Below are 13792 nucleotides of genomic sequence, written 5' to 3'. Positions count from 1 at the left end.
AATGGTGACTTATAAGTTTTTCTTATGCCCCCTAAAAAGTGGCTCTACTTCAGCAGATACTTGCCAGTTTTTAATTTATCCATGACTTCTCACCCTACCCCACTCCCATATACCTCCTAACATCAGCTGTCTTGTTTCATCACTTCTCTGGGGTTCAGTGTGCAGTGAGCAATTTTTGTATCAGAACTCCCCTGTCATAACAAATAGATTTAACAAACTCAACTTACGTAAAGCAACCTGTGTTCTCTTCATATATCTGTAAAAAGATGTCCCTAATTGATTATGTAGTGTAAGAATAGTTGAAGATAGACCAGAAAAACCATCCGTGAATTAATTATCCTGCCTATGTAGAAGAACAGTAATCACAGAAGAAAACTGATTAGTTGTTACTAGCCAGTTTAACTTATTCAAAGCCTCTGTTATTTTATTGCATACTAAACTAGTGAATTAGTTAGAGAAGGCAATGGCACCCCACTCCAGTACTCTTGCCTGGAAAATCCCATGGACGGAGGAGCCTGGTAGGCTGCAGTCCATGGGGTCGCTAAGAGTTGGACATGACTGAGCAACTTCACTTTTCACTTTACAAGTAACTAACCTCACGGTATTTCCTGCCCAAGTTGTCAAAATTTCTATGTCTACTTAGATGCTAATTAATTGCAACTGGGAGTTTTGATGCTGCATAAAAGGTCAAAACTATGTTATTTATGTCAAACAAACATGTAAATGAAGCTGTGTGTGTGTGTGCTCAGTTGCTTCATCTGTGTCCAACTCTTTGTGACCCTATGGACTGTAGCCTGCCAGGCTCCTCTGTCTGCGGGATTCTCCAGCTGAGAATACTGGAGTGGGTTGCCATTTCCTTCCCCAAGTAAATAAGTTAGTGGCTGTTAATTTTTATGATAGTGGTGCAGAAAGAGACCAAAACCAATTGTGAAAAACATACTCTTCTGGAAGTCAGAGGCCCAAGTTTGGGTTCCCCATTTATTAGTGCTTTGTTTCCTCTGTTAAATGGCTATTCAGTCTCAGGGTTCCTGTTTCTGTGCATGTAAACAGAGGTCTGGACTGCTAATTGTAATACACACTGTCTAAATGCGAAGCCTCCAAATTTCATTCTCCATGAACACAGGTGGAGTTAGGATGGTATAAGAAGAGTGCAGAAGAAGAAATCTTACAAAATAATAAAGTAGTTTCTTAACAACCTCCTGCTGTTGCTATTCTGACTTGGGGAAAAGTACAACTCTCCTTAGAGTCCTTCGCTTCATGAGGTCTAGGGGAAAACTGAGATTTCTCTGAGACCTGTGATCAGACTCTACATGGTTCAACCATAGAATTTTAAAAAGACTGCATTTAGTTTTACTCTTTATAATAATTACAACTTGGAAAGAAAAAAAAAAGTTGTATTGATGGAACAGAATAAATTCTCTGCCTTATAGACTTGGAAAAGATACAAGAACCTGAGGCAAAGGGCACCCAGGCTTGGAATTGTAGCCCTGTGTCTGCAGGAATGAGAAAGCCAGATGGGAACTTCTACTGTGTGCTGATAGTCTCTGGTATGAGATTATCCTGGGTAAACCTCAGGCTGACTTTCTCAATTTGGGTGTTAGGGACAGAGATGAAGAGACTTCCTTGGCTGTGCAAGCATCCCTGTTACCTTGCCTTTCTAAAGCAGAGAAGGGATGAACCAATGGGGGACTGCTTGACCACAGCTGCATCAAGGCAAGCCATCTTTGTATCATCATGGCAGCCATTTTTTATTCTTAAAGACAAATGGTTGTTTTTTTGCTTTGTTTGTATCAAAGATGTTAATCTCAACAACTGGAAAGTCAACCCAAATCATCTATAGCAATAAGTTCGATTTTTTTAAAGCTTGTTTTTCTTAGTTTGTTGGAAATCTTTTGGGGTAATCAAAGGATTCCAAAGTAATCTTTTGGAAACTGTAACTTACCAAGATCAAATACTTCCTTGGAGTTCTGCTAGACCATCCCTTTCACCACGATTCAAGGTGGACTCTCCTGGCCCAGCAAACAATTATTTGGGGCTTCTCAGATGGTGCCAGTGGTAAAGAACCTACCTGCCAATGCAGGATATGTGAAAAATGCAGTTTCAGTCCCTTGGTCAGGAGGACCACATGGAGCACAAAATGGCAACCCACTCCAGTATTCTTGCCTGGAGAATCCCATGGACAGAGGAGCCGCGTTACCTACAGTCCATGGGGTCACAAAGAGTTGTACATGATTGAAGCAACTTAGCATGCACAAATATTTAAGCCACATGTCTTTCATACCAATTTTATCCCATTATTTCTGGATCCATTGGTGGTAGGGGATAACAGTAAATTGAAATATTAACAACATTCTGGAAAGATGTTGCCATCTCTTAACAAGATATGCATGTAATATTTAACATCTACCATATTTAATCTGCTGTTTAAAAATCAGAGTTAAATTAATATTATTAAACTTACAGAGTACAGTGTTGTGATAATTCCTATAAGGTTATTATCTCTGATGTGTTATATATCTCTATTCTTAGAAAAATCACTGTTTTGCTGATTCATCAAAATATCAACTTATACTCAGATCCTTCCATAAAATATCAGGTGATGGTCTTTGATCAAAAGCAATAAAATCTTAGCAATTAATACAAATAGCAAAATGGGCACTGATGTTTCAGAAATGTTTGTTTGCTTTATTTAAATGTAAACTGAAAATACATCTTTTAAAATTTTGTTTTGTATCCTATAATAAAGTGCCATTTTAAAGGTTGTGTTAATTTACCCTTGTATTAAAGACTCCTGAATTTTGTTAACATCAATTATACTGAAGAAAAAGTTTCTGTAGGATGAATTATACAAACTTGTAGATAATTACCATAATCTTGTAAGACAGTTTGTTAACTGTGAAGGATTATGTGACAGTTTAAAAATATTGCTTGGGATCATCTGAACTCATCTCATTAGAAGATAAAAGAAGTATGCTTTTAACACTGGAGCTGAAGGTTTTTTAATCAGGTGATTATATCTATGGCTATGTGACACTTTTAAATAAAAGCAATGTGGGAAATTTGATTTTAAATGGTAGAGGATATTAAGCTATCCATATAGAATCTGCTAGAAGGTCAAAGAGCAATAAGACTGAAAAAACTCTAATGATTATAGAATAATTAAGCTCAGTGTTTTTTCTACCTGAAGAGAGGGCAGAACCATAAAAATATACATTGACTATGCCTTTATAACTTTTCTCCTGTGGTTATTCTTGAGAATGAAGAGCCAGCTAAAAATGAAAGATGAATTTAAGGAATAATATCTTAATTTTACAACTGTTTTTATCTTTATAATACTAATTTAAGGTATATTCTTTTATGTAAATTCCAGACCTTCAACTTTTTTCATTAATCATTTATGCTCCTTCATGATATGATCATTTTGGGGATTGAAAAATAATCACTTTGAGTCTCTCTGACTTATTTATCTTTATATAGGAAGTGCTTCTTATAACTAATCAACCTTTAAATTTAGTGTACTAAAAGCTCTCCAGTCTGGAAGCATCAGATTACTCCTATTCCTTATGCTCTTCTCAGACACTCTGGACTTTCCTGGTGATCCAGGTGATTCTGTGAATGATACAGTTGACATCATGTGGATTTTGCTCTCTTATTTTGGGTGTACAGGAATGCATTGCACATAGGCAGAGTCATCCATGGAGGTAGCATTGATTAACTCTCACCCATACTCAGACTGCAAAATGCCACTTTAAAAAAAGCAAATGTAATGTCAAGTCTTTGCTCACAAACCTTTAATAGATCCTTATTATCCACATACTAAAGTAAAAATTCCTTTAGCTGGCATTCAAATGTTCTCAAACTGATCCTGTCAACTGTGATCATTTCATTGGCCCTCCCCTTTATCCCTCATTCAAGGGCATCCATCCTGTCCCCATAACACCCATGAGTGTGCACATACATACATACACACATGGTTTCATTTCATCCTCGAATATATTCCAGGCAAGAAAAAATATATAGGAGTTCATAGTCCATCTTACTGATTTCAGGTTAAGCCAGGCTCATGCTTGGCCCTTGCCATGCTTGTGCTTCACTTCAAGTGGTTGAATGTTGGTCAACAATGTCTTAAAATCCCCCCATCCTTTGATCTCTGAATATTTCCAATTTTCCTTCCAGCTAGAAGTGGATATGTGCCTTCATTCTGGCCAATCAGACATAATGTAAATCTCTTGGGGACACCCCAGAACTACTTTCCCTCCATGGTGAAAAACAGAACAAGTCATTGGCCTGTTCTCCATTCTTTCACTTTCATGTATGAAATTATGTGACTAGAATGTGTTTTGTTTCTTTGTTTTCTTTTTTTGGAGCTTAAGCAACCAATTTGAGACTCTGAGGCAACAGACGAGAGTGAAAGTGAAACTGATAGTCATTCAGTTGTATTCCACTCTTTGCAACCCTGTGGACTGTAGCCTGCCAGGCTACTCTCTCCATGGGGATTCTCTAGGCAAGAATACTGGAGTGGGTTGCCATGCTCTCCTCCAGGGGGTCTTCCTAACCCAGGGATTGAACCTGTGTCTTCTGCAGCTCCTGCACTGGTGGGCAGATTTTCTACCACTTGAGCCACCTGGGAAGCCCAAACAAGAGTGCCAAAGCCAAAATAAGGAGAATGGCAGGGATGCACAGCATGGAAAGAATGAAAATATACTCAGCTCTTGATCACCAAGCCATCTTTGGGATTGCCTAGGTACAGACTTCATCATAGTAAAAAAAAACAAATGCTAGAATATTTTAAATCATTGTTAGAGAACTCTGTCACTTGTGACCAAACCAGCTTAATTGATATACTGGGATTCAGACAATAACAAAGTTCTAGAGGCCAGATTAGGCCAGTAATAACTTACATATAAAGTAATCACAGGTAAGAGTCTCATTGTTAAGGTGTCAAGGCTGTAACAGAGAAGATATTGCTTTATATATAAAGGCTAGGCATCATACAGAAAATGGGGAATGATTAGTGAAGTTGACCACCAGAGAGGAAGAGAGCATTCCTAAACAATGGATAAAAGAGGTCTGGGACAAAAGAGTTAGGCTAGTACGTGTACTGGGTTGATTAAAAAGTTTGTTTAGGTTTTTCCATAACGTGTTATGAACTTTAGGCCAACCCAGTATTTTCTATAGCTGCATGTTCAATATGGTAGCCAATAGCCACAGATGACAGTTGAACACTTGAATTAAGGCTAATCTGAATTGAAATGTGTTCTAAGTATGAAATACATAAGTAATTTTGAAGACTTAGTATGGAAAATGAATTTTATCTTGATTACATATCAGAATGATAATTTTTGGATATATTTAGTTAAATAAAGCATATTATTAAAGTTAAAAAATCAGTCATATGGATTTTAATTCTAAGCACCTACTGTCTTAGAGCATTTACCCAGGCCAACAGTGAGATTGCACTAGGAATATAGGAACTGTATTGCCTTTTCTGAAAGTTTAGAATTCTGTATAAGCTCTTTGAGGGCCAGGACCTAGCAATCTCATACCTCCAGATTCCAGAATAGTGACTGACATATAATAGACTCAAAACATTTAAATAACTGATTAATTAAATAATTAAAGACCTTCTAAAAATGTCCAGGAAATATGTTTCTTCTACCTCATGGACCTCTGAGTTCAGCTTTGACCATGACTCTCCTGGCCCATATTGTCAATGACTGGCTAAGATAGATGGGTGGGTAGAAGAATGGGTGAGTGGGTGGGTGGGTGAATGGGTGGGAGGATGAATGGATGCATAGGGTGATGGATAAAGGGATGGATGAGTGGGTCAATGAATGAATGGGTGGGTTTGGGTGGATGGATAGACAGAAAGACAGAAAACATGGATCATGAGATCTTTCAAAAATGTTGATTATTAATTTCTAGGGACATTTAGAGATATATATAGCCTTGTATTTTCCATATGCAAATGGAATAAAGTGGTTTTCACCTTTCTTATCTTCAGGTCTTCTCATTTCAATATGAATTAAAGAAAGTTAGGTAAGATTACTACTATAGCTATTGATTGGTTTCCTAATTGACTACCTGGTGACTGTATAAATTTTTTTTCATGCTTGGCATTCCTGATTCACTTTTCCCACATTATTTTCCTCTGTAACTCATGTCTACATTTTATATATATATATATATATAGTATATGTATCTCTACATTATATATATATTATATATAAATATATTATATATTTATATAAATGTATTATATACATATACATTTACATTATAAAATATACATATATATATCTGTGTATATATTATATATATATACATCTGTGTGTGTGAAAAAAAAATATATGTATATGTGTGTGTTTATTGTACTTATTTCCTTTTAAGTTCCCAAAGGCAGGGGCTGTTTGGTTCCTTGTGGAGCCTGGTAGAGGGCTAATTTGTTTCAGTTCAGTTCAGTTGAGTTGTTCAGTCATGGCTGACTCTTTGTGACCCCATGGACTGAAGCATGCCAGGCTTCCCTGTCCATCACCAACACCCAGAGCTTGCTCAAACTCATGTCTATCAACCCGGTAATGCCGTCCAACCATTTCAATCTTTGTCACATGCTTCTCCTCCTGGCTTCAATCTTTCCCAGCATCAGAGTCTTTTTCCGATGAGTCAGTTTGTCTCATCAGGTGGCCAGACTATTGGAGCTTCAGCTTCTGCATCAGTCCTTCGAATGAATATTCAGGGTTGATTTCCTTTAGGATAGACTAGTTGGATCTCCTTGTAGTCCAAGGGACTCTCAAGAGTCTTCTCCAACACCACAGTTCAAAAGCATCAATTCTTCGGCGCTCAGCTTTCTTTATAGTCCAACTCTCACATCCATACATGACTACTGGAAAAACCATAGCTTTGACTAGACAGACCTTTGTTGGCAAAGTAATGGCTCTGCTTTTTAATAAGCTGTCTAAGTTTGTCATAGCTTTCCTTCCAAGGAGCAAGCGTCTTTTAATTTCATGGCTGCAGTCACCATCTTCAGTGCTTTTGGAGCCCAAGAAAATAAAATCTGTCACTGTTTCCATTGTTTCCCCATCTGTTTGCCATGAAGTGATGGGACTGGATGCCATGATCATAGTTTTTTGAATGTTGAATTCTAAGCCATCTTTTTCTCTCTCCTCTTTCTCTTTCATCAAGAGGTTCTTTAGTTTCTCTTCACTTTCTGCCATAAGGATGGTATCATCTGCATGTCTGAGGTTATTGATATTTTTCCTGGCAATCTTAATTCCAGCTTGTGCTTCATCCAGCCTGGCATTTTGCATGATGTACTCTGCCTATAAGTTAAATAAGCAAGGTGACAATAAACAGCCTTGACTTTTGGAACCAGTCCATTGTTCCGTGTCCGGTTCTAACTGTTGCTTCTTGACCTGCATACCGATCTCTTAGGAGGCAGGTCAGGTGGCATGGTATTCCCATCTCTTTAAGAATTTTCCACAGTTTTTTGTGATCTACACAGTCAAAGGCTTTGACATAATCAATAAAGCAGAAATAGATCTTTTTCTGAAATTCTCTTGCTTCTTCTATGATCCAACGGATGTTGGCAATTTGATCTCTGGTTCCTCTGCCTTTTCTAAATCCAGCTTGAACACCTGGAAGTTCACAGACTAATACCCCAAAAAGATGTCCTTTTCATTATAGGGGAAAGGGAAATGGCAACCCACTCCAGTGCTCTTGCCTGGAAAATTCCATGGACTGAGAGACTTGTAGGCTGCAGTCCGTGGGGTCTCAAAAAGTCGAGCACAACTGAGCGACTTTTTACTTTCACTTACTAATATACTATTATGGAGAAGGAACTGGCAATCCACTCCAGTATTCTTGCCTAGAGAATCCTGTGGACAGTAAAGCCTGGTGGGCTGCTATCCATAGGGTTGCCCAGAGTCGGACACTACTGAAGCGACTTAGCATGTGTGCGTGCGTTTCATCATAGGGGACTGGAATGCAAAAGTAGGAAGTCAAGAGTTACCTGGAGTAACAGGCAAATTTGACCTTGGAGTGCAAAATGAAGCAGGACAAAGGCTAATAGAGTTTTGTCAAGAAAACACACTGGAAATAGCAAACACCATCTTCCAACCACACAAGAGAAGACTCTATACATGGACATCACCAGACAGTCAGTACCAAAATGATGAATTATATTCTTTGCAGCCAAATATGGAGAATCTCTATACAATCAGCAAAAACAAGACCAGGAGCTGACTGTGGCTCAGATTATGAATGCCATATTGCAAAACTCAGACTTAAATTGAAGAAAGTACAGAAAACACTAGACCATTCAGGTGTGACCTAAATCAAATCCCTTATGATTATACAGTGGAAATGACAAAGAGCTTTAAGGAATTCGATCTGATATACAGAGTGCCTGAAGAACTATGGGTAGAGGTTCGTGATACTGTACAGGAAGCAGTGATCAAGACGATCCTCAAGAAAAAGAAATGCAAAAAGGCAAAATGCTTGTGTGAGGAGGCCTTACAAATAGCTGAGAAAAGAAGAGAAGCTAAAGGCAAATGAGGGAAGGAAACATATACCCATTTGAATGCAGAGTTCCAAAAAATAGCAAATAGAGATAAGAAAGCCTTCCTAAGTGATCAATGCAAAGAAATAAAGGAAAACAATAGAATGGGAAAGACTAGAGATCTCTTCAAGAAAATTAGAGATACCAAGGGAATATTTCATGTGAAGATGGACACAATGAAGGACAGAAATGGTCAGAGGGCTAATGGTCAACATATATTTGCTGAATGAATCAATAAATGAAGATTAAAATGAGTGCATGTTCAGCACCTTTGTGAGCAGTTTCAGAAAGAATTGTAAACAAGAGTTATTCCTTGCCCACAAATACCAGACATGGTGTGTGACCAGTGAAGAAACAAAAAAAGACACGGAAAAGGGAAGAGAAAAAAACCCTAGATAAACTATAATTTAATTAAAAAGAGAAAGATAAAAATGAATTATTTTGTTCCAAGAGTAATAAAATCAGAACCATAGACTCTTCTAATGCTGTATGTTGCTGCATAAAGTTCTGCATGTAGTAAGTATAAGGAACATTTTCATAGTGTTTTATTGAATATAGAGAGTTAGTGAATATGCAACTGTATTTTTATCACACTGTAATGCAAAGTGTTTTTGCATAAATAAATGCCAAATACCAAGAATGTGAGGCCTATTATAAAGGATTCCAATGATGTGGAACCTCTGTAGGCATAAACTGAGGCGCTGTTGTTATTTAGTCGCTAAGTCCTGTCCAGCTCTTTTGCATGTCCATGGACTGTAGCCTACCAGGCTCCTCTGTCCGTGGGATTTCCTAGGCAAGAATACTGGAGTGAGTGATAGTCACTCAGCTGTGTCCAGCACTTTGCAACCCCATGGACTGTAACCTGCCAGGCTCCTCTGTCCATAAGATTCTCCAGGCAAGAATACTGGAGTGGGTTGCCTTGTCCTTCTCCAAAGAATCCTGGAATGGGTTGCCATTTCTTTTTCCAGGAGATCTTCTCGACTCAGGATCAAACTTACATCTCCTGCATTGGCAGGTGGATTATTTACTACTGAGCCACCGGGAAAGCCCAAACTGAGAGGAGACAGAGTTAAAAGCAAGCAACTGACTTACACAGACTGATTTGTAGCCAGGATGGAATTAGATGAATATTGGAATGAAAGCACACCTTTATAATCGGCTCCAGTTTCATCCACCTCATTAGAACTGATTCAAATGTATTCTTTTTAATGGCTGAGTAATACTCCATTGTGTATATGTACCACAGCTTTCTTATCCATTCATTTGCAGAGGGATGGTATGGGGAGGGAAAGTAGTTAGCCTCTAGTTAAAATAAATAAATTTAAATTAAAAAATAAAAAATTAATTAATTAAAAAAAAAAAAAGAAAGCACACCTTTACTTTCACCAGCGTGTGTTTACAGTCATTTCAGAATCTGAATTTTTAAGAATAATGGTTTTCACATCTGTCTTTCCTCATTGCCTTTACGCTATGTCCATTGCATTTTTCCTTCAAAAGTATCAATTTTCTACACAGTTTATCACATTTGTGAGAAACAAAGCAGAAACAAAGACTTGAAAAAGACGTGTCTAAGCTGAAAGGGCGAAGATGCAGATATGAGCTTGAAAACAGTGTTTTCCATTCTCAAAGGCAAGGCACACCTGGGGCCAGAGGAAGAGAAGGAGAAATGTACTCACCATAGGGAGAAGGGAGCAGATAGAACATGATTCCCCACAATAGGAGGAAAATAAAGTTTTTTTTTTTTTTTTTTTTTAATTGAATAGATCCAGGAGCAGAGTAGGAAGGACTTGGGACCAAAACTGTGAAATTGAAGGAAGTTGAACAAAAAAGTTACAATGTTGGGGCTCATGCTTGGATAAGGGTATATCCCTGGGGCCTGGCATGATAGTGAGAAAACACTAAAGAGAAAGCTACCTCAGGGAGAGAGAGAGAGAGTGAATGTTTGCTTTATTGTATGGAACTGTTGGCTTTTTTATTTTTGCACTTAGAGGATTCAACAAATATTTAGCAGACATCTTTTGAGCACACAGTCTCCTTAGATAGAGCAGGGATTTGGCAAAAATGAGACACAGTCCCTGAACTTGAGGAATTAAGTGAGTTCTAGGTTGTGGTATTTGTTTAATTTTTTTTTTTTCATCTTACGATTTAAGACCATAGATCTCACAATAAAGGAAGATTTAATCTAGCTCATAGTCTACTTAATGTCTCAAAATAAAAATGAAACAAAAGCCAATCCTCACAGCTGCTGCTGCTGCTAAGTTGCTTCAGTCATGTCCAACTCTGTGCAACCCCATAGACGGCAGCCCACCAGGCTCCACTGTCCCTGGGATTCTCCAGGCAAAAACACTGGAGTGGGTTGCCATTTCCTTCTCCGATACATGAAAGTGAAAAGTGAAAGTGAAGTCGCTCAGTCATGTCTGACTCTTAGCAACCCCATGGACTGCAGCCTACCAGGCTCCTCCGTCCATGGGATTTTCCAGGCAAGAGTACTGGAGTGGGTTGCCATTGCCTTCTCTGCAACCCTCACAGACATTGTTGTAAATCACAGATATGGTCTGTAAAGCATGCTTTCTGTGACTCTTTCTGTTTTTGCTGATCTGAACTATACAATCAGTTGTAACTTGGTGGTAAGCAGGATCATCACCTATTAAAAAAAAAAAAAACGATTATTTTTCTAGATACAGGGAAGTAGAAAATGATAAAAGATAGCCCTTAAAGAGCATGTATTTTATAGAAAGCAATATGAGGTTAATAGATGGCCAGATTTCTCAATAAAACAGATACGCATGGGCTTCTCACATGGTGCTTGTGACAAAGAACCTGCCTGTCAGTGCAGGAGTCACAGGAGATGCAGGTTTGATCCCTGGGTTTGGAAAATCTCCTAGAGAAGGGTATGGCAACCCACCCAGTCCAGTATTCTTGCCTGGAGAATCCCATGGACAGAGGAGCCTAGCAGGCTACAGTCCTTGGGTTTCAAAGAATCTGACCGACTGAAGCAACTGAGAACAGAGATATATGTATACTAATTAGATTTGGTATGGAATGACATAATGATGAGAAAAACAAACTCAGAAAAAGGAGAAACAGAAATTTACAGCTGTAACTATGGCATAATACTATTATTTCCACTCTGAATTTAAATTTAACTCTGATTATATTTATTAAACTCCTGCAAATAGGTGACATGTCAACTAAGTCAAAAATCCAGTCACAATCTTCGTGAAACTTCTACTCTTGTCATTTATTTATCAAAAAGACCAGAGATGGGGAAAATGCATTTTGTATTAAGAGGGGAAGATGTTAGAATGATAAAGAGAAAACAGGACTTCCACATAGATTTTTAAAAAGTTTAATAAGTAATTATATTGAGGTTGACATAGTGTTTTCATTTCTTGAAATTTCATTTCTTGAAACCCCATTCAAGAAATGGGGTTCACCAAGTGAACCCCAGCTCTGTCACTTGGTTGGCCAGGGTAAAATTATTTGAAACCTCTGAACATCATTTTCTTTTCCTATTAAGGGGAAAAGTATTTCCTATTAGTATTGAGCATAGTATTATCATGAGGATTCAAGGGAACAGTTTTTATTAGGTGCTTAGTATAGAGTAAGTCTTCAGTACATGTCAGATACTATTCTCATTGTTATTATCACCATCACCACCACCACCACCATCATCTTCCTTCTCAATATTATTGGGATATAGGGGATTATAGTAGATAAAAAATACAATGTCCTTGGCATCTAGTGGCAATTTTAGAATGGTAATACTATTTGCACAACATATATCTTTATTTGTTATCGGTACAGTTCTATGGATAGATATTCTTACTCCCAGCTGCAAATAGGAAAATGAAGAAAAATGATTTGCTAAAAGCCAAAGAGAATGAACAGTGATGCTGTGTAGATGAGACTCACTCATGGTTAGGACTGTGAGCTCTAAGTCATATTGAAAGGTGAAAGTGAAAGGTGAAAGCGTTAGTCACTCAGTTGTGTTCAATGCTTTGCGACCTCATGGACTATAGCCTGCCAGGTTCCTCTGGCCATGGGATTCTCCAGGCAAGAATAGTGAAGTGGGTTGTCATTCCCTTATAGAGGGGATATTTCTGACCCAGGGACTGAACCCAGGTCTCCTGCATTGCAGGAGGATTCTTTACCATTTGAGCCAGCAGGGAAGCCCCACTAAGTCAGACTGCTACTGCTAAGTCACTACAGTCATGTTCGACTCTGTGTGGCCCCATAGACAGAAGTCCACCAGGCTCCCCCGTCCCTGGGATTCTCCAGGCAAGAACACTGGAGTGGGTTGCCATTTCCTTCTCCAATGCATGAAAGTGAAAAGTGAAAGTGAAGTCGCTCAGTCGTGTCCGACTCTTAGCAACCCCATGGACTACAGCCTACCAGGCTCCTCCATCCATGGGATTTTCCAGGCAAGAATACTGGAGTGGGGTGCCATTGCCTTCTCCACTAAGTCAGACTAGTTGGTTTTAATCCCTAACTTGGGCTTCCCTGGTGGTAAGTGGTTACAAATCCACATGAGATACAGGAGATGCAGAGACTCGTGTTCAATCCCTGGGTCAGGAAGATCCCCTGGAGAAGGAAATGGCAATCCACTCAAGTACTCCTGCCCAGAAAATTCCTTGGACAGAGGAGCCTGGTGGGCTATAGTCCATGGGGTCGCAAAAGAGTCAAACAAGACTAAGCAACTAAACAACAGCAACAAAATCCCTGACTTAACCACTTTGCCACTTTAGGGAAGTCACTTACCTCTCTATCTTCATTGTTCTCTATCTTTAAAGAGAAATTAATGTAGATGGCCACCTTTCAGCATCATCCCATACCAGTAGCCTATGCATTTGATCACCATGGAGAGATATTCACTGTTCACCACATGCCCAGGTACTGCCCCACATTTCATGGCCATTTTCAGTTAGGGCATGTGGGGGCTATATCTGACCAAACGCTTGTAAGAGCATTGGCAGTTCTGGATCAGAGCATTTGTGAACTGGTAGGAGGCTCTTCCCGTTTCTCTTCTCCTACAGAGGTGAGCTGGGATTCAAAAACCTACTCTCCTTTCTACTACATTGCTCTGCTCCCTAATGAGTTCCTATAAGTATCTAAAAAATAAAGACACTGTCAATTCAATATCATTACTTATGAAACTTTAAAATTTGTGGTAGAAGTTCTATTTTCTCTTTATCCTGCTCTAATATTTTCCCCTTTTATTGCCCAATGAGTTGT

At 38.7% G+C, this 13792-nt stretch overlaps 1 long non-coding RNA gene across 1 annotated transcript in view; it reads left to right on the top strand.

The window, feature by feature from the left end:
* Positions 1-13792, top strand: part of LOC139186141 (uncharacterized) — a 128834-nt gene that overhangs the window by 114165 nt on the left and 877 nt on the right. The gene's annotated exons all lie outside the window — the stretch shown is intronic.

Source organism: Bos indicus, chromosome 12 (genome assembly GCF_029378745.1).
Source record: "Bos indicus isolate NIAB-ARS_2022 breed Sahiwal x Tharparkar chromosome 12, NIAB-ARS_B.indTharparkar_mat_pri_1.0, whole genome shotgun sequence".
NCBI lineage: Eukaryota > Metazoa > Chordata > Mammalia > Artiodactyla > Bovidae > Bos > Bos indicus.
The sequence above is the reverse complement of the archived record's forward strand: the minus strand, read 5'-3'. Positions and strand labels throughout refer to the sequence as shown.